Raw genomic sequence first — 19,946 nt, 5'->3', positions numbered from 1 at the left:
TTCCGGGGGCGCCCTGCGTCCCGGGGCCCGCTCCCCCGCCGGCGCCGGGAAGAGGAAAGGAAGGAATTAGGCGCCGAGGCGGGATCCTCCGGGACTCCGGAGACCGGGCGCCAACCCGCCCCCCGCGGCCCAGTGCCACCGCCCAGCCCTGGTAACACGCCCCGCCCCGGCCTCCGGGCCCCCGCAGCTCGGCCCCGCCCCCTCCTTATTCATGCCCCGCCCCGCGCTCGCCCCGCCCCCAGCGCTCGCCCCGCCCCCTCTTATTCACTCCACGCCCCGGTCTCCGGGCCCCAGCAGCTCGGCCCCGCCCTCCCCGCTCGCCCCGCCCCTACTTATTCATGCCCCGCCCCCAGAGCTCGCCCCGCCCCCAGCGCTCGCCCCGCCCCCTCTTATTCACTCCACGCCCCGGTCTCCGGGCCCCAGCAGCTCGGCCCCGCCCTCCCCGCTCGCCCCGCCCCTACTTATTCATGCCCCGCCCCTAGGCCCCGCCCCGCGATCGTCCCGCCCAGCGCTGGGCTCGGTCCACACCCTACGCTGCATGTGCGCGGCCCCCGCCCCGTTCCGCTCGCTCCCAGCCGCCTTCCCCGCCCTGCGGGGCCCGGGCTCAGGCTCCACCCCTCCAGGACCCCGCCCCTAGACCCCGCCCGGGCGCCGAGACCACCCCAGCCGCTGGCGCCCGCCCGTTCCCGCCCGGATCTCCGCGGAGCAAGCCCTGCCCCCGGCCCCGCGCCCCGCCCCGAGGCTGGGACCTCCCTCGGCTCGCGGAGGCTGGGACCGAAAGCTCCGGGCGCTCGGGGCGGTCCCTGCCCCTGGCCTCCGGCGCGGTGATTCCCGCGGAGCCGCGCGCGCCCCCGGCCGGGCGAGCTCCCAGAGCTCGAGGAGAGCCGGGGAGCCGGAGGATCGCCATGCGAGCCAGGTAGGCAGGCGGGCGGGGCCCCTGCGGGCGCTCCGGCCCCGCGCCCGGCCCGCGCCCGGCGCCCGCTCGCGCCCGGCGGGTTGGCGCGCCTCTCGAGCGCGGGTCGTTCTCTCGCCGCTCGAGCTCGGGGTCCGGGGTGCCCTGGCGCGGCGGGCGCCTGGCGGCTTCCGGAAGCCTCGCGCACCCCTTGCCGCTCCCCCGGGCGCCCCGATCACCCGGCCGGGCGGGCGGGTCGGGGTTCGGGCGCCGAGCCGCCCTCGGAGCCCCCCCCCCGCGTCCGGCAGATCCGCTCTCTCCCGGCCCAGACGCTTCCCAGGGCCGCCCCACAGCGACAGCGGGGCACGAATCTGGGGCTTGTGCACTCGCGGGGCGCTCCGAGGGCTGGAGGGGCCGGGGCGCCCCCTCGCGCGGTCCCTGGGTGGCGGGCAGGGCGCGCGGTCCCGCGTTAAACTTGCTGGTGACAATGCATATTTGAACTTCGGAGATCCCTCGTTTTAGGCTGGAAATGAAAACCTGGTTTCTGGCTTTAGCCGTGCGGTGACCCGGCAGCCCGGGGTGACAGCGCCGCGGCCGGCGGGCGGGGACAGGTGGGAGAGGCACGCTGTTCTGTTAAGTGCTGTTTCCCGGGAAGCCCGCTCCGGGCGCGGGTAGGTGGTGCGTGGGACACAGCCTCGGGGTCCCGTGGCTCCCGGCCCGGGGCTGGCCCTGCAGCCCGGGGGCCGGGCCCTCCCTGGCCCTTGCCCGCGGCGCCGGCAGGCCGGAGGCGCGGCCGCGGAGCGCGGGGAGCGAGCGCGAGGGAGCCCGGCGGGTCCCTGAGGTTGAAAGAAGGGAGCGCTGGGCTGGATTTCATTCGTGCCGATTCTTTCCAAGTTAGTGCAGCAGCTTGGTGCCCGCTGCTTATCCGTAGTAATAAGTTCTCGTAACTTTTTGTTCTGAGCACAAAAGCAGTAAATGCTTTGGGTGGAAAACATGGAAAGAAAGACATCAAACAGAAACCATCCATGGCCCCTTAGTTCCTCCGGCCTTTAATATTTATTCATCTTTCTCGGGGTCGCACGCTTGCAGATTTCCTCAGTAAGTTACAACTGGAGCCCCTCTAGCCTAAATCAAAAGTAATCTCTTTATGCAACTCTTCCCACCCTTGGAAACGTGTTTGTCTCTGAGCACCAAGGTCTGGGTTTATGGGCCTGGTTTCCTTCACCAGGGCCAGCTCCCTTTCCAGAGGGTGGTGTACTCCCTGCCTTCTGTAGGCCTGAGATGGAGAGAGAGGAGTGGTCAGCTTGGAACACTGGCTCAGATGGGATTGGCCCAGTGCCTGTCCACCCTCCCCTGTGGTTTTGGTTCCTTGCCTTGTAAAAATGAAGGTAATGATTCTCAATCAGCTTCTCAGGCCGCCATAAAAATTAATGGGTGGTTTGCCAAGCGTATCGCCATCCTTGGATGGACAGCGGCTGTACTTTAAGGGGCTAGGAAGCATTCTGCTTGCTGTTCTGTGTTGCCGTTGTCATCAAATAAAAACAGTCTACCTCCCACCTGGCCATCCTGACCAGGAGACGGACACCAGGAATGTCCGATGGAGCCTGGAGAACCATCCTGGTCCCCTGCTCAGGTCCGTCTGTCTGGGCCAAGTCCCCCAGAAAACGGGGGCCTTGGAAAGAGACAGCATGCCCAAATCCAGCTCCTCTCTGCCTTCTGCATGTGGGCAGATGGGGAGAAGGGGGCATTGGTATTAAGACGGGCCTCAAGTTGCACAGACCTGACGCTTGACCATCTGTGGACTGCTGAGGCCACAGTGACCCCAGAGGGAACAGTTAGTTCCGGGAGAGGGACTCAGAAAGTGCACAAGCCCGGCTTCCCGGAGGTTTGTTTTATGGCTCCCCTGTTTACCAAATGAACAATGACCAGCTCGGATCTGCCCTGCCTGAGAAGCTCTGTGAGCTCTAATATTTTTCCTCTTGTCCCAGGTCGCATTTTATAACAATGAGAAGGGACTCCTACCATGAGTTAATTTCAGGTACGAAAGGCGGAGTGGGGCGAGGTGCCGCACAGGTCGCCTTTTGTTCCCCTAGAACAGAAACCGCGGTGGAAGATCCAAGATCCTCTTTCCCTGAACGTCTCACGGGCTCCGGTTTGTCATTTGATAGTTTCATTTTTTTTATTGTCGCTCCCAGCAGCACTTGGATCTGTCCAGACACAGGGGGTTTCCGGAAGGACCCAGAAAGGGGGCTGGAAGAGTTGCTGACGGTGCCCGTCGCCGGGCTCGCTGTCTGGTGGCAATTCTCCTTATCTGGGCGAGAGGAGGAGGGGAGGCTGGCTGGATTTCTCCTTTGCAGTGTTTGTGAACTTCCTGCTGGCTGCTGGAACAGACTTCTTTTCTATTCTAATGTTGGTTTCTAGTCTGATTATAAGATATGCTAATGGCGAGTGTGGGGATTTAATCCTCGGACCCCCAGTGAAGCGTGGGAGGTGTGTGTGCTCCCTCTCCTCCCTGGGAGGAGGCCCCCTGGCTTCCACCAAACAAGCCTGGGAGCTCCGGGTTCACCCCTAATGACCTCACCCCGGCTCAGGGCAAGCCTCCGTGGCTCCCTGTTTCAGGTTCTAGCCTTGTGTTGACTGAGTGAAAGCCGCTGTTGAGCAAGCGGGCCTTGGGCCAGCCATGTGGGTTTCCCTTCGCTTTCTTGTTTTCAAATTGGACACCTGAGTTGGGCCATGTTGCCATTTTCCTTTTGAGAACTGGAGTCAGACCCCTGGGATATTTTATTTCCTAAGGCCCTGGAGATGGGCACTAGGATTTCTTTGTCCCTAGGTCGCTGCCTGACAACCAGGGATTGAGAAAGGTCACCGAGGAGCAGGGAAATTGACTTCACAGAGAGTGCACAGGCCGGCCCGCCTTGCTTCCGCCGTCCAGGGTTTACACTGGACTTGCAGAGCCGGGTCTCCTGGCTCCCCAGATATTCCCACAATAGAAGCCCCATGTCCTGCCACTACCCTCTGGAGGAGTGACAGAAAAGTAATTCAAGTCCCCACACACCCAGGGAACAAGCCGGCTACTGACTCAGGATCTTCCAGGGAGCCTGGCCTGCTGCTCCCGGGGCCCTAGGGCATCCCTGTTACATAACACACCTAGTGCGGGCAGAACCAGCGGCCAGCGCCTCACAGGAAAGCCTTCAGCTAGAAGAAAGCAAGAGGATACACAAGGTGTTTTGGAAATTAAGGTCTGTGTGGTGTGTTTCAGGAAGGGAACTGTGAAGTCCCCATATGTGTGCACAGCAAATACCCTCCCAAACCATCAGGAGGTGCCTGCAGATTCAAGGGAGAGAACGGTGGACTGAGTTAGCCTAATTTAAATTGCGATTTGGGGTGTTTTAAGGGGAAGAAATCAGTGTCACTTGCTGAGGGCGTACATGGTACCAAGGACCAGTGTGCACACTTTAAAATCCTCACAAAAACTAGGAGAATTCAAGTCACTTCTCCAACGTAACAGTTCATTCAGTAAGTGCCTGAGCTGGGACTTGAACCTGGGTCTGCCTGAGCCCAGCTTGATCTCCCAGCTCCCGTCTCCCAAACAGCTGTTCAGCACGTATTTTGGTAGCATTAAGGCATGAAATGAGCAGAGTGCCTGCCTGCCTGCCGCCTCACACCGTGATCAAAAAGCTTGATGGAATCTTTAAAACCCGTGAATTTTTTCAGCCTGAATGGAAGACAGCAGGTTTGCACATTTGTTCCTGGGGGCGGGTGCCCTCACCCTGTCTACAGGGTAAAGGTTGATTTTTTTTTTTGGAAGACTGCAGTTTTGAAGTTGAGAAAACTCAGCACCTGCTATGAAGTGTGTCCTTGCACCCTGAAAAGAGGTATTCTGGGCCGATGAGGTCACTGAGGTCACTGGAGTAAGATTAAGATTATGGGAAGGCTGATAAATAAATGTAAGATAAGGGCTCCGCCTTCCCCTTTACAATCTCTGAAGTGACAGACTGCTGAGATTATTCTTATCTGCTCAGGAAAGACTAGTGTCTGGGGAGCCCTGCTGAAGCTGGTTAGCCCAACTCTTTGGAGCAGATTGCAAAGATTCTTGCTGCAAAATGATTTCATGGTTCCAAATTCTTAGAACACATCCTTTCCTCTCTCCTGCTAGTCTGTGCAGTTGAGGGAAAGCCTGCCCGTTTTTCAAAACAGGGAAGCTCACTAAAGTCTGCAGGTCTCAGTGGAATACAAATGTTTCCTTTTCTAGCCTCTCCAAAGGAGGAGGCCTGAGGCTGCAGTGAACCACTGCAGAGAAACCTGCTCGTTGAGGAAAACAAAAACCAAAAAACACAGAGCCTTGATTGTAGCATCTGCCAATTACTGGGTGTAAAGACTCCCACCATGGCTGACTTAAAGCCAGCAGTGTTCGGGCTGCACATTACTAACTATGCAATGATCTGTATGAGCCAATAAGAGCCGCTACAGCTTACTTTTCTTGGACTGAGCCCACCTGTCCAGCGCCCTCATATAATCGATTAAAGGTTGGCTGGCTTCTGCTTGGACTATGTTTGCTTAGCTGTATGAGAGGAGAGAGGATTTGGTGTCACTGGGTAGCCAGTTTTGGCCCAGCAAGACTAGAGTGCTTCAGAACTCAGACCACACCTTAAAGTCATCTAGGAGTTAAAAAGTTTTTTTAAAACCTTTGCTGCCCCCTTCTCCGTCAAGTCAGAATTTCTGAGGGTGGGGCTCAGACATGAGTAGTATTTAAAAGCTCCCCAGTTGAGCGCTGGCCAGGTGGCTGAGTTGGTTGGAGCATTTCCCTGTACACCAAAATGTTGTGGGTTCTATTCCTGGTCAGGGCACATACCTAGGTTGTAGGTCCAATCCCCAGGGCACGGGGCAACTGATCATGTTTCTCTCTCTCTCCCCCTTCCTCTCTCTCTAAAATAAGTGTGTGTTTGGGGAACATATCCTCGGGTAAGGATTAAAAATAAAAAAATAAAAGCTCCCTGGTAGAATCACCATTCTAATGTCTATCCAGGGGAGTTTATTGGAGCCAAACTGATGACATTGCCAGGGACCAAGATCTCAAATGCTCCGGAGGGTAAATTTGCAGTTTCCTTTACTCATTTGGATTAAGGAGGGAATGAGTGTAAGGGAGCTTGTGTGGAGGTGGAAGAAAGTGGGGACAGGATTGGATTACATGACTATGTGCTCTCTTGAGGGTGGTTATGCTTCTAGCGGTCTGAAGAAGAGGTATTTCAAAGGTCTTGTGAACCCGGGGGGTGGGGAAGACACCTGCTAAGAAAGGCTCCTGGTGGCTAACTGGGCTCAAATGGGGGGGGGGGGGGAAGCAGCCATTTCTTCTGCACAGGGCCCCTCCACAAACTGCACTTCACGGAGAAGCCTCTGGGCTTGCGGGACTGCCTGCCGCCCCGTGTTCCTGCTCTCTGAGCCAGCCTTATGAAGGTTTCCTGGAGTCCTAGGTCCACCAATAGGACCAAAGGAAACTGTTGGCGTTGAATTGGTGCTAATGACCATGACTGTCCGTGGTCAGTGTGTTAACCCTGATGCCCAGAAACAATGGACAGGGCTTGCTCAAGGCACAGGCAGATCTTTTTATAGGCCTGGGGCGTAACTACCTGCCATTACCCGGCCAGTTGGTCACTACCCACCATGACCTACCAGTTAGAGATTTATGATGGGAGCACCCTGTGAGGTTACAGTTTGGCGGGCTAGGCTACATGGCTCCTTGTTTGTCCACAAGAGGTAGTTTGGGGCCAGGCTGGCAGACCTTGTATTTGATGCCAAGAAGTTGAAATTCCCTCGTGGAGCCTGGGAAGGTTTTTCAGCAGAAAGCTCCGAGTGTGAGGATGAGGCAGGCAGAGACCGATCTTCCCAGTTACCTGTTGTCCGTCTTACTCCAGTGCCCTTCCCCCACGGTGCTGGTCCACATGCTTGTGCCTCGGTTGCATCTGCTGGTTTTAACACGCACCCCGACCGGGGCCGGGGATCAAACCTGCAACAGAGGTATTTGCCCTTGACCAAGAATCGAACCCGAGACGCTTCAGTCCCAGGGCCGACGCTCCAACCACTGAGCCAGACCTGCCAGGGCCACACTCACCTTTTAACAGGGACTTTTCTGTGGCTTCACATATTGACTGGGCTTCTCTCTGTCACTGCCCAGTCTTCTGTAAATGGCTCTTTTTCTTTTCAAATATGAAACAGCCCAGTGTGCACAACTGAAAGTCATCATATTTGATTCTTAGGAAGACAAGTGACTCACCATCCATCATGTCCCGCTAACATTGTGTTTTGTATCCAGGTCGTTGTCGGGGAACAGAAATAGCTGGAACGAGGCTTTCACAGGCTGGACCGCGCCAACTTCCTTTTCTTACTGGCATCTCCAACAGCTCATCATTAAGACCTGTTTTATTTCCAGTGCCATCAAGGGCTTCTCAGTACCACACACCTGTCTGGATTCAAATCTCTGGCTTCTGTTTTACTTCTGGTTTTGACCTTGGGCAAGTTTGGGGGCTTCTTTGAGGCTCAGCTTTCTGGTCTGTGAAATGGTGACGGCGCTGCTCACCTCCTGGCTGGGAGGTGGACGTGTGGAGACCCCCCCCGCCCGCTGCCTGTCACCGTGGTCCCTTCTGAGTCTTGCGTGCACTGTAGATTATTCTTAAGTGTAGAGTAAATAGAGAATTTTCTTTATGTTGCACCATCTGAATTAAGTAGGAGTTTGGGACTTGGGTATTTTTAGGTGGTCCGTCTGACCCCTAAAAAGTGAATGGGTGCAGACTAGCAGTATGATGCGTGGGTGTCTAACTAGGGATTAGGACCCTCAGTCCTTGCCCTGTTTCTCAAAGCCCTGGGAGCAGGAGCGGTGTGGGAATGGAGTCAGCGAGGTGCATCACAGGCCCAGACCTGGGATGGGGTGTGGCTGTGGCTGGTGGCACAGGGCAAAGGGGGGAGCAGCCCCTTGCAGGAGGCCTCTGTGTGCAGGAGACCTGCCCTGCCCTTGGGGGATGAGGGAGGGAGGCCAGAAGCATCTTGTGGTCAATGTAAGTACTTCCTAGGTGTGTGAATTGTTTGGGGACTAGTTTCTTACCGACTTATGTTCTTTAAACCCTGTCCACTTAAATTTTTAAAAAAGTTTTCAAGTAATGCTCATTTTAGAAACATTAGAAAATGCAAAAGGAGGGAAAGCTCCCATCAGCGAAACTCTGCTCCCCACGATAACTGCTCCAGACGTTTGGCGTGTAAATCAGACCTTCAAACAAAGCCGGGACAGTGAGGACTGTGTTCGCCTGGCCCTGGCCTGGCCCATGCGGCCTCCTTCAGTAAGCATTTGTCCAGTGAATACTCCTCTATTAAAACTGCTTTTTATCTCAAATTGTTGCTGACGTATTTCCAGATGAGTGGTGCAGGTTGGGTCTCAGTCCTGTCAGGCTTGTCGGGGATGCACCCTCTTTGTTTACACGACCTGTTCACGGGCCGTTTCCAGCTACTGTGAAATTATAAACAGCACTATAGCGACCGTCGTGAGATACCTTCCCATGCCTGTAGGTTTCTCCTTTGAATGATGTTTCCTTTTTGCTTTCATCGGGCTTAAAATCTATACAGAACTAATTATATGAATTGCTGGGTGAATGTACACTCGCTGCTCAGGAAAACACCTCTGGAGGGAGTCACTCGGGGGAGAGTTTCTTCATATCTTGGATAGAATTTGGGGAATCTGTGCGTCAGCCTCAGACTCTCCGGCACCCTTTTGGGGGAATTCCTTTATGATTGTCCCAATCCTAAAATGCTCTGCACTACGAGTTTTGGGTGGGGTTGGAAGTGCACCCTCAGTTTTACACATGCACACCAGTTTCGGGAACATTGAAACACGGGGAAACATGCTCGAGCACACGGGAGCTGTTTCTGTTGGGAGTGTTCAGGGCCCACTTGCCCCTGGAAACGCTTCGGGGCGTTCAGCCTCTGGAATGGTCATTGCAGGCGCCCGGGCCGCGTCATTGTGGTCGTGATTGACCTCTGGGGCTGTGTCCCTGACCGGCTGTGACGAGGCAGGTTGCGTTTGGTCTGGCGCAGGGGGGTGGAGCAGACTGGACTTTCAGAACCTGCAGGTTTGTGAAGAGAAAGGTGCTCAGTGCCTCCCACTGGGGGCGAGGCTGTGATTTTATTTCTGCCTGCAGCCTGGTGTCACGGGACGTCTTCTTCTGACCAGAGCGGGGAACTCGGTTATGGGTGGAAGATCTTTGGCCCGTCTCCCGAGCGCGGTTTTGCAAAGGGGCCTGGCTGCCTCCCTGGTCTTGGCACCCGCGGGATCCTGAGTCATCGGCCACCTATTAGGACATGAGGCAGCACTTTGGGGGCCTCAGGGAAACCGGGAGATCTGCTCTTTGCTCTGGTTGTTTGTCCTGGGTGCCAGGCCCACCTCACGGAGTCTGGGGGCTGGAGCCCCTAGACGGGGCCTGATTGCTGAGCCCTTTTGAAACTCTCTGAGACACTGTCCTGGCCCCCTTCCCGCCTTCTGATTAGCTCTGTGGGACTTGAACTCCATTCCATCACCCCGCTGAGCCGCTGTATGCCAGGCAGGTTCCTGGGGGTGGGAGGGGCACCAGAGACAGCCTCTGTTTGGGGAGGTCATGGTGCTGGGGGGTCAGGACAGGCTCCCCAAAGCAGCCCCAGTAAGTGGGGGGATGTGAGGGCATTGTGTGGGTGCAGGCAGGGGTCTTGGGGATGGAGGGTGATTGGCTAAGTGCGGTGAACCGGAGGAGGTGACCGCTTTCTGGAGCATCTGCGGCCATGGGAGAGTTAAGTGGCTGGATGGACAGGTCCTCTGGCCCACAGTTGGCTTTGAGCTTGTATCTCAGGGCACTGGGGAGACTTGATTAAAAGTGCCAGCATGGCCCTGGCCAGTTTGGCTTAGTGGTTAGAGTGCCGGCCTGCAGGCTGAAGGGTCCCAGGTTCGAGTCCGGCCAAGAGCACATACCTCTGTTGCAGGCTCCATCCCCTGCCCTGGTCAGGGTGCATGCAGGAGGCAGCCAATCGATGTGTCTCTCTGACAGTGATGTTTCTCTCTCTTTCCCTCCCTCCCTCCCTCCCTCCCTCCCTCCCTCCCTCCCTCCCTCCCTCCCTCCCTCCCTCCCTCCCTCTCTCCCATCCTCTGAGAAGCAATGGAAAAATATCCTCTGGTGAGCATTAAAAAAAAATGCCAGCATGATTGGGAGGGGACCCGACACACCACACCTCATTCTAGGTCCCCTCCTCACAGCCCCGACACCCCACAGCCTTGGGCTCCCGGGACCCCTGAGTGATCCACAGTGCTGCTCCCTCGTGCCCTGTTGCGAGAGGCCCGTGAAATATCTGATTAAATGACCCCTCTGTGCAGTATTAAGAGTTGCCTTTATTTTAAAAATGACACTTTGGAAACAAAGCCACCTGTCGGATTATTAAGGGAGTCATAGCATTTTTATATCCCAGAAAGGAAAAGGTATTATGTAGAAGAGGAGATTTCCAGTTACTACCTCATCAGAGAGACCCAGTTAGGCGGGTTGGGGTGCCCCTCCCTGGCCACCTGCGCCCCTGACTGTCTTTAAGGCAGTCCCAGAGCCCACAGCACAGGGGACGCCAGGCTGGGTGAGTCCTGACCTCATGAAAGCCGCTGAGAGATGGCAGCATTGCTGGCCAGCCCGCGGATTTCCGTGTTGAGCCCACGTGAACCTGGCTAATCCCGTGTCAACGTCTGGGGAAGCCTCAGTAAGAGCCCCCGCTCCAGGAGGACAACCAGCGGCCCTCAGTGCGCTCAGAGTAAAATCATCACGACCCGGTTAGAAGGACAGAGCTAAGAGCTGGGAAAGGACGTCCCCAACGCCGCTCTATTGTCACGAGTGGAAGTGTCGAGAAGTGGCTGCTCGCTAAACTGGGAGCCCGATGATTGCTCTGGGAAGAAGGGGTTATTTCGACGAGCAGGGAAAGGGGAGAGCAGCCGGGCTTCCTTGGGGAGCGGGGCTGGGAGGCTGCACAGAGCCGTGAGCAAGGCCTTCGGGACGGGCTCCGATTTACGCCTTAGGTGACTACGGAAAGCTTAGCTGCACAGAAAACTTGAGCCGTGACTTTGAATATGTCAGGCTGCTTGTGGTCGTCCCTTGCTCTCGGATTGCACTGCTGGGAATCGTAAACAGGGAGTCTACAGAAGTGGCCTTGCTGTGCGGGTGTGAAAATTGGCCTCCCGTCCCCCCACCTCCAACCCCTCTGTTGTCTGTAACAAAGCAAAGTAAACTGTGAATTTTAAATCTTTGGGGAGGAAAGAGGAGAAATGCTAGGTAATGTCTGTAAAGCACCCACAGGCCGTCACTGTGCTGGATCCCGTCACTTATGTGACCCTCGCGAAACCCGGCTGGGTGAGTGGCGTTGCCCCCTTCGACAGTGAAGCTGAAGCCAAGAGATGGTTCAGCGTGTCCGTGGACATGGCGAGTGTGGAAAATGCCAGGGAGCAAACTCTCCCGTGGTGCTTATGCCGGATACTAACCGAGGGGCATGGACCCCGAGCCCTGAGCGCCAGGCTCCCACGGGCGGTGGTGCCACGGTGGGTACGAGGACTGCGAGAGTGGAACCGCTAAGATCGCTGAAGGTGACAGGAACCCAGACGCGTTGCCGACGGGCATCGTTCCCCAGCGTTTCTGGGATCGGCGCCGCGGCGGAGAACCTTGCCGGCCCCGCATCTCCTCTTGAACGTTACTCCGACCTCACGCCCTGCGCGGGGGACGCCTGTGCCTTAGACTCCGGAGCTCCCGCCGCATAACGCGGTGCTCAGGATCCTCGGAAACGCGTCGCTGCCATTGACGGCAAGCAGCCCTGGTGTCGTCTGACGTGAGCATCGCCCGTGTGGCAGGGAGAGCACAGCCGCTCTGCGTGACGCTGTCCTTGGTCACAGGCGTATCGGGACGTACAGGGCCTAGCACAGACACACGTGCTTCTGGTGATAACAGCCCGGCTGTCAGCGTTTGCCCTGCGACACCCGGCGTCTCTGCGCTTTACCTGTGAACTCTTCATCTTTACAAGCCCTGTGAGGTGCGGGACTCTTGCGGTGCCTGTGTGACGGATGGGGACACTGAGGCACCAGAGGGGTAGGGGACTTGTCCGAGCTGTGAGTGCAGCAACCAGGGCTTGAGTCCAGACTGTCAGCTGTCACCCTGACCTGCCCGTCACCGCGTGCCAGGCCTCCCCGAGGGTAGAGAAGGCCCCGGGTGACCAGGTGCTTCCCACCAGATCAGGGAGCAGCGTGGGCGGTGCCGGGGGGGGGCGGGCAAGGTGAGGTCTCCGGTGAGGGCGGGAGGTGATGTAGCCCGGTGGAGAGTCTGGGGGGCAGGTTCCCGTCCATGAGCAGGAGCCAAGGCTGGGGCAGTGGGAGCGGGGCAGGAGGGGCTGCATTTCCTTCCCCCACAGCACCCTGACATTTGGCAGGCACACGGAAGCCCTGCTGTGGTGACGTGTGGCGCTGTGCCCATGTCCTCCCCTCGTGTCCATCGAAACTCATCTGTCAAGGCCTGTGCCATGCCAGGCACCAGGCGGGACACTCGGTCGGGATAATCTAGTCACAGAGCGGTAGGTGTGTTAGAAATCTTCATGCCTAAGAAGCCTGCCCTCAGATATCTCCATTCTGTGGCGCTTTTCTGATTTTATGTTAAACGAAGAATCCGTGCAGTGCGGGAAGCTCCCCACTCAGAAGGGCCAAGGTGCCTCCGGTTTCCCTGCCACCCCTGGAGAAGCCTACAGGGCTTTCCCTCCGTCCGGTGAGGGGGGCCCCCCCAGGGCCCCTGGGTCCCCTACGGCCTGTCCATCGCAGCCGATGGAATGGAGGGTGGGCAGGGACCGGCTGTGCCCTGGTCCACCGGGGCCCCAGCACTCAGGCCAGCGTGGTGATAACTGATGGAAAGCTCCGGAATTGCCTCTTTGGGTGTTTGAACGCAGGGACTATTTGGAAGTAGCACGGTCACTAGGACCATGGGGTGGGAGTGTGTGTGTGGTTACAGTCGTGTTTCCCTAACTGCTCCAGAGGGTCACCTGTGAGTGCCTGCAGCCAGGGGGCCTCAGGGGTCCTTGTTTTTCCTAAGGAGTCTCTAGTTTTTATTTTAAATATATCTTTATTGATTTCAGAGAGAGGAAAGGAGAGGGAGACAGAAACGTCAATGATGAGAGTCATTGATCGGCTGCAGCCCGCAACCTGGGCATGTGCCCTGACCGGGAATCGAACCCCAATCGCCAGGATCCTAGGCTGACACTCAACCGCTGAGCCACGCCTGGCTGGGCTCCAGTTTTTATTTTAATGCCCTCTTTAACCCATGAGTTCTTTTTTAAGTATTTAACTTTCCCTTTTCTATTTTTCCCTCTTTCTAACCTTATTTTCTTGTTAGCTTCTGGGTGTCATTGCGTTGGGACCAGGGGGTGTCCGCACAGGTTTCTATGTTGACGTTCCCGAGGTCTCAGCCGGCTGGTGAGCACCCCTGGAGCCTTGCCCAGCACCGTCTCCGGGACGCGGGGCTCGATACGGATCCATCGGACTGAGCTCTGATTGTGCCATGCGTGCCATGCGGTCTGTCTGTCTGTCAGATTTCAGGAGCTGGGCGCGGGGTTCCCTCCCCGCTGGTTCCGTCGTTTTCTCTGGATCTGCGGGAACGGTGTCCTTCACCTGTGTTCCCTCTGCAGCACAGTGGGGCCTGCCTGCAGGGTGGCCCTCCTTCCTGCGCGTGTTCAGTGTCCCCCGTCCTGAATGTTGCTTTTCTGACACTCCTTTATCGCCACCCTTCCTGGGTCAGCTGGTCGTAGATTTATTTCCCCTGCTGGGTGAGTGGTTCTTTTCCCTGGGTCACAGCCCCCCGTCGAGATGTTTCATGTTTGGTGTAAATAACACATACGGTTGGCTTGGTCCCTGCCTCTTCCTTGAAGAGTTTGCTTCTCAGGCCTTGTCGAGCTTTCTTCCTTGAGGGTTTGGGACTTAGACCAAGTGCGGGGGCTCCGGCCCACCAAGCTCTAAGGAAAAGAGAACATTTCAGCTGAAATTACTTGGTGAGCGTCACAGTGAGAGCCTCGCTGGTGACTTCCCCGCGTCTCCCTTCCCAGTGTCTGTGGGCACAGTTCTTACTGAGAATTTTTACTTGTGTGTCGAACCTGCTAATCCTGCTGTGCAGTTTTTGTTGTGGAGAGTATCTGAATAGTAGGCTTCTGCAGTGTTGTGTGGTTCTGATTTTGTATGTTTTATGCCTCGATCTGGGGGTTGACCCTGGTGAGACTCTGGCGCCCAGCGTCCCCTTTCTCTGTATTTGGGAGGTTGCGTGTTATTATATGTACTAAGGGGTTTTGGGGGGACTCCGTAGCCATAGGATGCCCCGTGTGCGCCAACTCTGGCTGTGTGTGGCATGGCTCTGTGGGCCTGGTCTCTGCCTGGGAAGCCGACCCTGCCCCTGTTCCCACTCATTCATTCATTGGTTCCCTTGCACACACACACTGGTCCTTCGCATGCTGGGCACCGTTCAGTCATGGCCCTCACCCTTTCCAAGAACTGAAAACACCACCTGGTTGTGTTTCTTCCTGGCCTGCGGGCTCCCAAGCCCCGCCCCTCGGTTCCCCAGAGGAAGCCTGACTTAGTGTGGCACCGGGGTCTGGGAGGCTGGCCTTGAGCACGCCCTCTCTAGCCCGCCCCTCCCTGCGGCCTGCAGGCCGACCCTAAGATGCCACAGTGTTCTCCCGAGTGGTGTGTGTTTGCGTGGCTGGGCCTTCGTCCTCTGGCCTCCTGCCTGCCTGTCTCTGTGCCAACTGTGCTGGTCAGAGCCCAGGTACGAGCAGTAGTCCTGGGGACAGTGGTACTGGGGACATTGGTACTAAGGACTGTGGTACTTGGGACAGTGGCACTGTGGTCAGTGGTACTGAGGACACTGGTACCAGGAATAGTGGTTCTGGGGACAGTGGCCCTGGGAATCGTGGTCCTGGGACTGGGACTGGGGACAGTGGTACTGAGGATATTCGGCCTGGAGCGCATCCTTACATGACTTCTGAGCTTACGGCCTCTCTTGTTTTCATGCATCGGAATCACCCGTGAGGGTTACTGACAGGTATTGCTCAGTGTCACCCCTGGAGAGTCACTTGGCCTGGGCTGGGGCCCTGGCACCCCTGATTTTAAAAGCATCCTAGGTGACTGTTCAGCAGAATGAAAACCACCAGCTCGGAGTGACCGCGTTGGATGGTGCACCTGAGATGATGGTTGTTCTAAACGGTAGTGCGCTTAAATCTTTCAGTTCTAAGGACGGGTGCTTTTGTAGCAGCTCCAAGCACGACAGACACCCGGAAAGTGGAAAGCGAGTCACTCGTCCCCACTGGAGCGGCTGTGTCACGGGCTCAGGCTGCTGTCCTCGGAAGCCGGCCTTGACCTCCGGGCTGGTTCCGCTGGCTGTGTGGGAGTCTCCTGTGGACTGTATCATGCAGGTTTCCTTTTCTGGTTATTAGCTTTGGGTAGCTATTTTCAGCCAGTAGCTGAACAATTTTTAAAACGTACAGTATCTGTCTGGGTATCAAGGGCACTGACCTCTTTCCCCTTAGATTGTCAAATAAAAAAAAAATGACAACAGCCAAACAACAGTAGCCGTCCCCTGCGAATGCCTTGTCTTGAACCGTAAATATATAGGTCCTATGATAGAGTTGCGTTTTATCGGTCATGTTGCATCATAAGGTTACGTCTGATCGGTTAATTCTTGGTACCAGAAATCTTCACATACAAGTATCGGCACCTGATTTTTTAAAAGTCACTTTGGAGCAAAAAGGGTAGGTAATTACTATTTTTTAAATTTTTTTTTTGGTAAGTCAATCAAAATTATACCTACTTATTTTTGTCAGATTGGCAAAAAATATATTTTTTGGTGTGCCTCAGAATGTTAGCGATTAGTTTATGTGCCATGAGATGAACAGGCTGAAAATCCCTGGCTTTGGGGATTGGGATCCCTCTTTGCCTCTCCAAGCAGTGGCAGGGGGGACGGTTTGTCTTTTTAAACTGCCTTACACCTGTCTGCTGGGCACCAGGCCCGAACTGAAGGGAGGTAAATGCGTATTTGCTGCAAGGTGTTGCCAGACGCTAACGCCCTCAGAAACTGCGCTAGGAATGCAGGGTAGGCCGCTGTTTAGGACCCCCCCTCTTTTAAAGAATTTTTATTTATTTATTTTTGATTGTGGGTTAAAAAACATGCATAATATAAGCTTTACCATTGTTAACCAATGGTCACTGGCACCAATTCAACGCCAACCAAAACCCCCACTTTGGGGTGCGGTGAGGAAGGAAACTTTATTCAGCGGGAACAGCTCGGTGGTGACACCGCCCGGCTTCTCCAGTCCCCTCACCGCTCGCTGCTTTCTGGGCTTTCGATGGCGCTCCTCCTCGGGGTGAGCGCTGATGTCGCAGGCGGTCTTGACTTGCGTCCCCTGGTGATGAGTGACGTGGAGCAGCTTGTCTCGGGCTCGTGGGGGGCCTGCCCTTTTCCAACAGTATTTATTGGCTTAGATTTTCTGTAAAGTGTATTTGATGATTCTTTTTCTTTATACAGTTATAGGTATAAAATCTGCTCGTGGTAAAAATGAAAACGCCAGGAAATTGTTTTAGACGCCGCGGGCTTCTCCCATTTCCCTTGTGCTCGGGGAGCTTATTTCTAACAGGCCGTTTGGGAGGATTTCCTTCCGTGAAACTGGGAACAAACGTCCCCTGGCAGGACTCCCAGAAAGCCGCCTTCCCCCTGCAAACTGTTTAAAGGGTTGATGCCGGTCAAGTCCGATGTCGTGAATAACAATAGACGCTCCTCGCCCGTGGAGGCGAAATCGGAGGAGAGGGGCCACGGGACTCTGCAGGTTGCCCGCGGGCTGTGTTTGCTGGTGGTGCGTGAGCAATCCCCGCTTGTCAGACACGCAGGAAACAGACCCTGTAGGAGACACCGAGTCGCCTGCAACCTGTGCCTCGTCACTGCGAGCAAGTCACGTGGGCGTTATTCCAGACGCGGGCGTTTGTGCTCACTCTTGCAACCCCCCACTTCACCCGGCAGTCGCGGGGCGCAGGCCACGCTGAGGTCACTTGTGTGCCATCCGGCTGCTTAGCCACGGCTGCCAGGCGCAGTGCCGTGTTCACCTCCTCACGGCCCCTGTGTTGACGGGTCCCCATAGTGTCACTCCCATGCTCTCCCCGGTCTCAGCGTTTCCCTCCAGCCGCCTGCGTATGAGGTGGGATTGCAGCAGGCACCCCAGCGAGGCCGGCGGCTCCCCTGCAGCCTGACTGCCGAAGAGCGTTGTCCAGGCTCCCGTGTTGAGGCCGTGCCGCCCTGCGGAGTGCCCAGGCAGCCCCTGAGGCCATGCCGCCCTGCGGAGTGCCCGGGCAGCCCCCGAGGCCATGCCGCCCTGCGGAGTGCCCGGGCAGCCCCCGAGGCCATGCCGCTCCGCGGAGTGCCCGGGCAGCCCCTGAGGCCGTGCCGCCCTGCGGAGTGCCCGGGCAGCCCCTGAGGCTGTGCCGCCCTGCGGAGTGCCCGGGCAGCCCGAGACCATGCCGCCCTGCAGAGTGCCCGGGCAGCCCCTGAAGCCGTGCCGCCCTGCGGAGTGCCCGGGCAGCCCCTGAGGCCGTGCCGCCCTGCGGAGTGCCCGGGCAGCCCCTGAGGCCGTGCCGCCCTGCGGAGTGCCCGGGCAGCCCCTGGGGACAGACCGGTGCTTTCTCCTGCTTCCCTGGCCACAGGCTGCCCGAGGCCCCTCTGAAGCTGGGTTGGGGGGAACTGTGGACGGCACCACCCACACTGGCTGCGAGCCCCCTGCCGAGTGTTTTTCTGGGTCTGGCTTAATAGGTGTGGTTGGAAAGTTTGCCTGGACCAGAGAGAAGGACCATTTCACTTATCTCAGCGGGTGGAGAAAACTGCCCTGTGGGATTCGCGAGGGCCGTGAACTTAACCCACTTTGCTGCCCTCCAGCGCTGCGGGGGGTGGGATGGGGCATCCGGTGGACACGCAGCCCTCCGCTGGCAGGTGTCCTGAATGATTACAGCCTGTGGGATCTTCAGCTGGACGCGGCCCTCCTGGGGCTCCTGCGGTCGTGATGGGCCTGGGCAGCAGGGCCTCCGCTGCAGGGGCTCCCTGGGGCTCCCCCACGCGCATGGACGCGCTTTCTCACTCAGACAGCAAGGGGCTCCCTGCCGGGCCCAGCTGTCCCTTCCCTCTCCTCCCGTCCCCGCGGGCTCTGCCGGTCACAGCTGGTGCTGGCCGACGGGGGAGGACAGGGAGGAGTGGGGGGGGTCTGAGCTAGTCAGTGTGCCGGCTCTGGGGGTGGCGGCCCCGCGGCAAGTGGCGATTTGTAATGGGGATAATCATAAAGCGCACCGTGATGACAGGCGTGTGGCATGGGCCCGGGACACGTGTGAGCCCTGCCCCGGGCGCCTTCGAGCCAGCCCAGCAGGCAGCTCCTGGGGCGTGGGGACCAGAGGGGTGAGGGTCGGTGTGGACGGGGCGTCTCTGAACCGAGGTGGTGCAGGAATCGCGCCTTCGTTCCCGGTGGCGGTGGCAGCTCTGTGTTGGGGACTCCTCAGCAGACGGGGCACTGGGTTTTGGCTGAGTAGTTGTCCCGGTGGTGGCGACGGCAGCTCTGTCGTAGCAGCTCAGTGCTCCGGGGGGTGAGGCAGTGCTGAGGGTGCCCGAGCTGGCGCCCTTCTCCCTCCTGCAGGTGGGACAGCTTCCCCGGGGAAGTTCGGTGACGCACCAGGGTCACGGCGCAGGACTTGAACCCAGACACCCAGCGCCGAGGTCCGTAGGGTAACAGAGCTTTCGTCCACCCCTGCCTGGGGAACTCATGCCTCATTCTAGAATCCTGCCTGGGAGGCAGGCACTGTGAGCGTCTTCATTTAGCATGTGGGGAAACCGAGGCACCGAGCAGTTCACCCAAGCTTTGAAGGTCAAAAATCGAGCAAAAGTGGTCTGACCTGGAGCCTTTCATTCTAAACCCCTTCCCCACTTCTCTTCCCAAAAGGAACTTAAATGTGTTTCTTCTCCCCCCCCCCCCCCCCAGGGCCCAGGGTCTCTGGTCCCTCACAGACACTGAGCTCTCCGAACGGAACGGCGCCTCCGGAGCACAAGGCTCTCGGCTGAGCGCAGTGCCTGGGACCTGGTGTGTCCTCTCTGTGTGCCCGAGTCCCCCCTAGGCTTAGAGGCTTTTGTCTGGTGGCCCCTGTGAGGGACACCACAGGCTTGCGGGACCTCATCAGGTAACCCACTGATCCGTGCAGCGGGGCCGCCCTCCCCCAGCACCAGCTCACCTGGCCAGGTGCGTGTCAAGGGCCTGAGAGCAGGGCAGCTGGTCTCTGGGCTCTCGTTGAAATGGCCTTTTTATAACCACAGGCCAGGTCGTCACCTGTATTTATCTATCCAGCCACTCAGGTTTTAAACTGTTGATCTTCCAGTCGGCGGCAAGCTCTGCGTCTGTAACGTCAGCCCTTCTGAGCGCGCAGGAAGTGTGTGTCCGTGGGGTGTGTGCGTGTGCGGGGGGGTGTGTGTGTGCGTGGGGGGGGTGTCGCAGGGGGGGGTGTGTGTGTGTGTGAAGAGGTTGCTGTGTGGTTCACACAGAGCTGCCCGCCACTAAGCCAGGGCTCTGTTCTTTGGGACTTGTGCTTCGAAATTTCCTTTGCTTGTTTTGTTAAAAATAGAGGAGCTCGTGTTTACATCCTGGGGCTGACAGTGGACATGGGGAAATCTTTCAGCAGGGAGGGTGGGGCCTGAAGAAGGCAAGTTAAGAGGCGCCAGGTGACCAAGGTCAGCATCTACAGTGTAGGTCGTGTTGACTGTGTGTGCCCTTGATATGAAGAGGTGAGAAGATACCTCACCTCTGGTCTTCCTCCCAAAAGCCCATGACTCCAGAGTGACCATGAGGAAAACATCAGGCACATCCAACTGAGGGGCATTTAGGGAATCCCTGGTGGTCCTGCTCAGAACTGTCAAGGTCATCAAAACCAGGAGTGTCTGAGAAACTGTCACAGCCCATAGGAGCCTCAGGAGACAGGACT

General features: G+C 57.2%; 1 protein-coding gene across 1 annotated transcript in view; it reads left to right on the top strand.

Annotated features, from left to right (window-relative positions):
* The first annotated feature begins 752 nt into the window (after positions 1 to 752).
* Positions 753 to 19,946, top strand: part of SH3BP4 (SH3 domain binding protein 4) — a 60,599-nt gene continuing 41,405 nt past the window's right edge. The window contains exon 1 of the mRNA XM_081141773.1: positions 753 to 916. The gene's annotated coding sequence lies outside the window, so the exon portion shown is untranslated. The remainder of the gene's footprint in view (positions 917 to 19,946) is intronic.

This window comes from Miniopterus schreibersii (genome assembly GCF_964146895.1).
Source record: "Miniopterus schreibersii genome assembly, chromosome: 7".
Lineage (NCBI taxonomy): Eukaryota > Metazoa > Chordata > Mammalia > Chiroptera > Miniopteridae > Miniopterus > Miniopterus schreibersii.
The sequence above is the reverse complement of the archived record's forward strand: the minus strand, read 5'-3'. Positions and strand labels throughout refer to the sequence as shown.